General features: G+C 39.7%; 1 long non-coding RNA gene across 1 annotated transcript; it reads right to left on the minus strand.

Moving 5' to 3' along the window:
- Positions 1–5621: 5621 nt before the first annotated feature.
- LOC124885078 lies at positions 5622–8483 on the minus strand. Its single transcript, XR_007042585.1, has 4 exons — positions 8438–8483; positions 6400–6499; positions 5959–6234; positions 5622–5842 (listed from the first exon to the last, which is right to left on the minus strand). It is a non-coding gene; the product is annotated as an uncharacterized LOC124885078 (long non-coding RNA).
- Between the last annotated feature and the right edge of the window lie 229 nt (positions 8484–8712).

Here is an 8712-nt window from a genome sequence, read left to right on the forward strand (position 1 = left end):
GCTGTGGGACAGACAAACTTTGGTTTGTAATTTGTGTCCATTTAATGTTCACTGTAGGTTGCGCGCTATATTTAATCGACTGTCTGTTATATGTTTATAACTTCATTGCTAGTTCGTCCTAATGATTCATGCATAGTTGTGATTGTGATGAGAAGATGTTACGACAATGCTAGCAACTCAGTAAGACTAGATGCCATTAGTAGCTGGTGAGTCAGAATAGGTTTAAGCATTGATTTGTGTTCATCTGTATTTGGGATTTGATTTGTGTTCATCTGTATTTGGGATAAAATTGCAATTTCATTTCCTTACATTGTTGATGTATTGAACAGGACATTCCAGTATTAGTAAGGAGAACCTGGCCATTGGATCCCATCTGAGAAAAGATGATGTGTGCACATCCCCCCTAATTTTATCCTCCCTGCATTGGTGGCCTGGTTGTTGAGACATTCTTCTCAAGATCTTGTTTTGAAATGTTGAAATGGTCTGGCTCCTTTATATCTTGAACATGATCACAGCAGAAGGCTTAGCTCATTAGAACAAATTCTCTTAAGTAGTTCCTCTTATGGGCTCTTGAACGAAGGAGACAGCTTTTTCAGCTTCAGCTCATAACTGAGGAACATTCCCCCACTTTCTGTGCGGTCTGCAAAAACTCTGTGATTTAAATTTTGAGCAAGAGCATTCGTCTTGTGTGTAGCATTGCCATTTTATTAGATTTATCTTTTTTTTCTTAGTTCACACATTTTGTTTTATTGTCTACTACTTTGATCACTGTTATTAGTTTTAATTACCAGTGCAGCACACTGGTTATCTAATGACTTGTAAAACCCCTCATAAATAAGAGTTTGATTGTCATTTTTTAAAACAGGTTCTTGGACGTGTCACAAGACAGAAAAACAGCTTAGACGAGGCCTGAAAGAAAATCCTATATGAGCATTGCTGACTCAGCGTCCAGATGCTGTTCCACTGCTTTTTCCAAAAGAGGAAACAGCTCTGTGTCCAGAGGTAACTTTTAAAAAACTGGTATTGTGGTTTTTACTTCCTGCAGCTTTGTAATTTACAATTAAAACATGTTTATGCTTAAAAGGGACATCTCATGCTTTTAAATCCTTCCTTTTCACACTTAAATCATTCAGTTGTGGTCTATCTAATGTCAAACTGCAATGCTTTGGTCTGAACCCCTTGTTATTGTAGCTCCACAGGCTCCTCTTTTACCCCTGTCCTGAGGTGCTTCTGAGTGCAACTCGTTTAAGTGCCGTCTCTTTAATGTCATAATGCGTTTTGTGGTGGACCAGAGGCAGACAAGTACAGAGGAAGCAGAGTGGGATCAAACTTGTCCTTTATTTACAGGGTCCACTCACATACAGGCGAGGAGCAGGGGTACAGATCTCCAGAGCACAGGAATCCTCCAAAACAGAACCAAACAAGATCTGGAGCAGGGCAAGTATCCAAAGGACATGACAAAAGACATAACAACACCGCATGGAACAAAAGGACAAGACAGACCTAAATAGGGACGAAGGTGAACATGAAACAATAGGGCAGGTGATCAGGAAAACAGGGAACAGGTGAGACGTGGAGGCAGAGGGAGCAGGTGAAGCAGACAGAGACAAATGAGGACATGGAGGAGCTTGACAAAGAAACAAACTGTAAAACACACCCAGGGAACCAAAACACGGGGAGAACAACAGATCTAAAAATACAATAATACAACACAGTCAACAGAACAGAACCTAGGAAATAAAACACCAGAAACAGGAACTCAAAGACTAATCATACTAGAACATAAAAACATCTGATTAAACGTAAACAAATACAGAACCACAAACACACTGGGACATTTAAATGCTGTTGAAGCACTTCACACCCCTTCCAGGTCAAAGAGCGTTCCACTCCACCTCGTTCTGCCATTTTTCTAGTTTAATAACAGAGATACATTTATCTAGTGGAGCAGAAACTTTTTATTTTCAAATTGATTAAAAGATGCCAACAATGGAAGACTTGTCTATCCAGCCTTACATGTTCAAGCCAAAGTCTGACTCGGAGCGAGAGGAGATAGAAGACGACGAGCCTGCAGAACCGCGCCTTCAAATGAATGCATTGCAAATGTGTGTGTACTGTATTTACACCTTTCTCACTCCATGCCTAGTAATTTTGATGTGGAGTGCAGTTTTACTACATTACCCATGCATTTGCAATGAATATTTGACATGAAAAATAAATTTTAACCATTTACTTCAAAGATGTTCTGATGATGGGGACAGTGTAATGAATTGTGTGGGTTAATACACCCAACAACTGAACATTTAGACTTATCCACTTCCAGCTTCAGCATACTTGAGCTTGGACTACAAGATTGCAGTAAGAAATAAAAATGGAGGATAGGTGAAATTGATCAGCCGGAAGTCCATGACCTTTTTTAGCTGTTCCACACCAAACGCTGTGACATAACAGTTAAAAGAAATGTAATGGAGGATAGAGAAAACTAAACGGACTGAAAAAGATGACCCAAACTGAATATAAGGATATCTCCATAACACCTGGAGAGACTGAATTAAACTTTTCTGCACTTCTACAGACTCCAAGTAAACAACAAAATGTATTTAAGGGCTAAAGTGGATTTTTATTTGCACTGAATTCTACTGAATTCAGGTGGTACTTCAGCATATCACTTGGCCAGAAATGGGTGATGATGGTGATGAAGATGAGGATGACTGTTCAAGTGAATCCAAATGCCGCATTTCAGGATATCTGAAACAGTTCATGGCAAACTGTAAGTTTACCTTGTCTAATTGGAGGTTTTCAACTACTTTGCAGTGACTGGTTGAGTTACAGGCATGATGGTTTCTTAGATGTTAGCAGTGGTATCTTACAATTCAGTTTCACTCTTAGCTTGAGATTCAAACATTTGCATCTTCTCATGTTTGTGTGTGTTCTCTCTGTGTTCTCCCCCAAAAAACAAGCTTGTTATTCAGTGATGCTCCGTTACCCATAGCAGTGAGTGTGATTGTTGTAGTTATACAGGTCCTTCTCAAAATATTAGCATATTGTGATAAAGTTAATTATTTTCCATAATGTCATGATGAAAATTTAACATTCATATATTTTAGATTCATTGCACACTAACTGAAATATTTCAGGTCTTTTATTGTCTTAATACGGATGATTTTGGCATACAGCTCATGAAAACCCAAAATTTCTATCTCACAAAATTAGCATATTTCATCCGACCAATAAAAGAAAAGTGTTTTTAATACAAAAAACGTCAACCTTCAAATAATCATGTACAGTTATGCACTCAATACTTGGTCGGGAATCCTTTGGCAGAAATGACTGCTTCAATGCGGCGTGGCATGGAGGCAATCAGCCTGTGGCACTGCTGAGGTCTTATGGAGGCCCAGGATGCTTCGATAGCGGCCTTTAGCTCATCCAGAGTGTTGGGTCTTGAGTCTCTCAACGTTCTCTTCACAATATCCCACAGATTCTCTATGGGGTTCAGGTCAGGAGAGTTGGCAGGCCAATTGAGCACAGTGATACCATGGTCAGTAAACCATTTACCAGTGGTTTTGGCACTGTGAGCAGGTGCCAGGTTGTGCTGAAAAATGAAATCTTCATCTCCATAAAGCTTTTCAGCAGATGGAAGCATGAAGTGCTCCAAAATCTCCTGATAGCTAGCTGCATTGACCCTGCCCTTGATAAAACACAGTGGACCAACACCAGCAGCTGACACGGCACCCCAGACCATCACTGACTGTGGGTACTTGACACTGGACTTCTGGCATTTTGGCATTTCCTTCTCCCCAGTCTTCCTCCAGACTCTGGCACCTTGATTTCCGAATGACATGCAGAATTTGCTTTCATCCGGTAAAAACGTACTTTGAACCACTGAGCAACAGTCCAGTGCTGCTTCTCTGTAGCCCAGGTCAGGCGCTTCTGCCGCTGTTTCTGGTTCAAAAGTGGCTTGACCTGGGGAATGCGGCACCTGTAGCCCATTTCCTGCACACGCCTGTGCACGGTGGCTCTGGATGTTTCTACTCCAGACTCAGTCCACTGCTTCCGCAGGTCCCCCAAGGTCTGGAATCGGCCCTTCTCCACAATCTTCCTCAGGGTCCGGTCACCTCTTCTCGTTGTGCAGCGTTTTCTGCCACACTTTTTCCTTCCCACAGACTTCCCACTGAGGTGCCTTGATACAGCACTCTGGGAACAGCCTATTCGTTCAGAAATTTCTTTCTGTGTCTTACCCTCTTGCTTGAGCGTGTCAATAGTGGCCTTCTGGACAGCAGTCAGGTCGGCAGTCTTACCCATGACTGGGGTTTTGAGTGATGAACCAGGCTGGGAGTTTTAAAGGCCTCAGGAATCTTTTGCAGGTGTTTAGAGTTAACTCGTTGATTCAGATGATTAGGTTCATAGCTCGTTTAGAGACCCTTTTAATGATATGCTAATTTTGTGAGATAGGAATTTTGGGTTTTCATGAGCTGTATGCCAAAATCATCTGTATTAAGACAATAAAAGACCTGAAATATTTCAGTTAGTGTGCAATGAATCTAAAATATATGAATGTTAAATTTTCATCATGACATTATGGAAAATAATGAACATTATCACAATATGCTAATATTTTGAGAAGGACCTGTATGTCTGTACTGTGACCCAAATTAAAATACAGTGAAAGAAAATATATGGATGCAAGTATGATATGAGTGCTGAAATTCCCTTGCAGTTTCACATGTGGTTTTTCATAAACCATGAAACTGTCATGCAGTTTTCCATTAACCACAAGTTTACTTAGTAAATGTTCTGGTTGTATGATACAATTAAATTTGGCATTTTAGTTGCACTCTTTGTTAATTTTATTTTATTCTCTTTCAAAGCCACACCACCTGAACTAAACAATCTCAGCAAATTCTGGACTGGATGGGAGAATTTACCAGCATCTCTCTCTGGGGATTGTCCAAAGCAAGTATCCCACAGCTGCTACTTGCTATGAAACTTTGCAAATCCCAGGCCACTACAAGAACTACAAATCTTTTTAAGATGATGTTTTAGCCTGTATTTCCTCTTGCCAAACAGGCTTTTGTCTTTAAATCTGTTGTTGCGATGTTTCCAGTTTGTTAAACCGCTGAGAATGAAAAGTTTAAGAATTTTTTTATTTTATGATTTGTTTTCTCATATCACAAGTTCTCTAAATATGGAAGAATGTTGAACCCAACACTAAAAAACATTTGTATTACTGGAGTATTCAATGCTCGAAGGAAATATTTCCATAATACAGTTTGGTCAAATTCAGTTATTGACAGCAGGAAATATGCAATTGAAAATTGGTTTCATGCAACATTTTATCGTGTATGTATGCACAACTTTGAACATTTTTAAGTTTGTTTGAAAATAAAATACAAAAGCCAAAGTAACAACTATTGCATATTCTTATAGTGTAAGATGAATTAAAAGTCTTATCAAACCTTTAGGTTCCTTTAGTAAAGTGGTTCCAGTAGGTTAAATCGAAACACCAAATTTAGAACATTTGATATCTGCAATCAAATTCCTGAAATGTTTTTTTTTTTTTTTAAATCAAGTAGTTCTCCCTAATTAAACTCATCTGTATGACCTGTAAAAAAGGTGCTAGTGACTTATTTCACAGAGTAAAAAACTGTTCACAAAATTGAACTGCAGCAATGTAAATAACACAGCCAAAGGACTGGGATGCAGCTCTTGGATTAACTGCATCTCTTAAAGCTGCTGTTTATTCATCAGCCAGTTCAAGATTTGCGTTCTGAACAGTAACGCCTGAATGGTCCTGAGGAGGAAACCCCCTGTCTTCCCATTCAATTTCTGGAATCTGTACACCCTGGAAAATGCAAGGAACGGAGGGAGAGAACACAAAACCTTGTGAAATATTGTAGGTTATTATTTTACAAGTGAAGTGAATAAATTTTTACCTGCAATTGTCTAATTAAAATGTACCTCGGTCAAGGAATTAGTTGGTTCAGGAATCAGATGATGTGTTCGACCAAGAACCCAGAGCTGGTTAAGAGTCGTGTTACTTTCTGTTTGAAGGGGATGATTGTCCCAGCCACTGTGGAAAGTATCCAGATCATCCGGCAGGCGTGGCAGGAAGACATAATGGCAACAGAAGAGGTGTGCCACATTTGAGGTAACCCTCTTCTTCAAGGTAACGAAGAACGTTAAAATAGATGCATGTTACAGCTGCCTACAGGTCTCTCTACAGTTGCTCAATCCCTGAATTATGCAGGAATAAACAGATGAATGGTTAAGAAATGCCCTTTGAGTCTCTGTTGGTTAGCAAATTAAAGATCACACAAAGCTAATGACACTATAGTCTTAAAAAACAAAACCAGATACACATCACATGTGAGTACTCAATATATTTTTGTTATAACAAACCTTTGATGGTGAACACTCTTTCCAGATATGAAAAGTCCCACGAACCATAAACACGAGTTGTGCAACCGTCACGTTTTCCACCCCTTGATCGGCACGTACCCTAAAAACAAAACTATGTACAGGTCCTTCTCAAAATATTAGCATATTGTGATAAAGTTCATTATTTTCCATAATGTCATGATGAAAATTTAACATTCATATATTTTAGATTCATTGCACACTAACTGAAATATTTCAGGTCTTTTATTGTCTTAATACGGATGATTTTGGCATACAGCTCATGAAAACCCAAAATTCCTATCTCACAAAATTAGCATATCATTAAAAGGGTCTCTAAACGAGCTATGAACCTAATCATCTGAATCAACAAGTTAACTCTAAACACCTGCAAAAGATTCCTGAGGCCTTTAAAACTCCCAGCCTGGTTCATCACTCAAAACCCCAATCATGGGTAAGACTGCCGACCTGACTGCTGTCCAGAAGGCCACTATTGACACGCTCAAGCAAGAGGGTAAGACACAGAAAGACATTTCTGAACGAATAGGCTGTTCCCAGAGTGCTGTATCAAGGCACCTCAGTGGGAAGTCTGTGGGAAGGAAAAAGTGTGGCAGAAAACGCTGCACAACGAGAAGAGGTGACCGGACCCTGAGGAAGATTGTGGAGAAGGGCCGATTCCAGACCTTGGGGGACCTGCGGAAACAGTGCACTGAGTCTGGAGTAGAAACATCCAGAGCCACCGTGCACAGGCGTGTTCAGGAAATGGGCTACAGGTGCCGCATTCCCCAGGTCAAGCCACTTTTGAACCAGAAACAGCGGCAGAAGCGCCTGACCTGGGCTACAGAGAAGCAGCACTGGACTGTTGCTCAGTGGTCCAAAGTACTTTTTTCAGATGAAAGCAAATTCTGCATGTCATTCAGAAATCAAGGTGCCAGAGTCTGGAGGAAGACTGGGGAGAAGGAAATGCCAAAATGCCAGAAGTCCAGTGTCAAGTACCCACAGTCAGTGATGGTCTGGGGTGCCGTGTCAGCTGCTGGTGTTGGTCCACTGTGTTTTATCAAGGGCAGGGTCAATGCAGCTAGCTATCAGGAGATTTTGGAGCACTTCATGCTTCCAACTGCTGAAAAGCTTTATGGAGATGAAGATTTCATTTTTCAGCACGACCTGGCACCTGCTCACAGTGCCAAAACCACTGGTAAATGGTTTACTGACCATGGTATCACTGTGCTCAATTGGCCTGCCAACTCTCCTGACCTGAACTCCATAGAGAATCTGTGGGATATTGTGAAGAGAACGTTGAGAGACTCAAGACCCAACACTCTGGATGAGCTAAAGGCCGCTATCGAAGCATCCTGGGCCTCCATAAGACCTCAGCAGTGCCACAGGCTGATTGCCTCCATGCCACGCCGCATTGAAGCAGTCATTTCTGCCAAATGATTCCTGACCAAGTATTGAGTGCATAACTGTACATGATTATTTGAAGGTTGACGTTTTTTGTATTAAAAACACTTTTCTTTTATTGGTCGGATGAAATATGCTAATTTTGTGAGATAGGAATTTTGGGTTTTCATGAGCTGTATGCCAAAATCATCCGTATTAAGACAATAAAAGACCTGAAATATTTCAGTTAGTGTGCAATGAATCTAAAATATATGAATGTTAAATTTTCATCATGACATTATGGAAAATAATTAACTTTATCACAATATGCTAATATTTTGAGAAGGACCTGTATTTATGTAATGATTCAAAATTTGCACAAACATACAAATAGAACATTGCAAGAATGAGAAATTTGAACAGAACTTGACACTTATTTCTAAACAAAAATGTATTTTGGGAGACAGAAAATATTTGGAATTTAAAAGATTTGAACAATTCTGCTTAAATGTTGCTTTATGAATATCCATATCTACTTATTCCCCCAAAACATGAAGGCTTCAGGACTGCCACAAGATACATTATCTGCACAACACAGCAAAAGTATAACACATGATGCACATCATAAATGACATATGCACTGTAACAGAAGATACTGCACCTTACGAGAAAAACCATCAATCTCACCAAAGACAACAATGTCGTACCTAAACAAAAACATATAAATACAATATTAAACATTGTCACCAAAATTGCTAGCTTCTTCTACTTAATACTTACATAAACTGCTTTGGTTTCAAAAGGGTACATAAGATGCTGCTCAGCTGACTATGTTTAACAAGCATACTTAAAAGTCAGATGAATGATTTACTGTATTAATTTATGGTTTGTATCTATGTGCATCAAAGACTGGGGACCTGGAACTGAGTACGTCAG

Source organism: Girardinichthys multiradiatus, chromosome 19, assembly GCF_021462225.1.
Source record: "Girardinichthys multiradiatus isolate DD_20200921_A chromosome 19, DD_fGirMul_XY1, whole genome shotgun sequence".
In the NCBI taxonomy this organism is placed as follows: Eukaryota; Metazoa; Chordata; class Actinopteri; order Cyprinodontiformes; family Goodeidae; genus Girardinichthys; species Girardinichthys multiradiatus.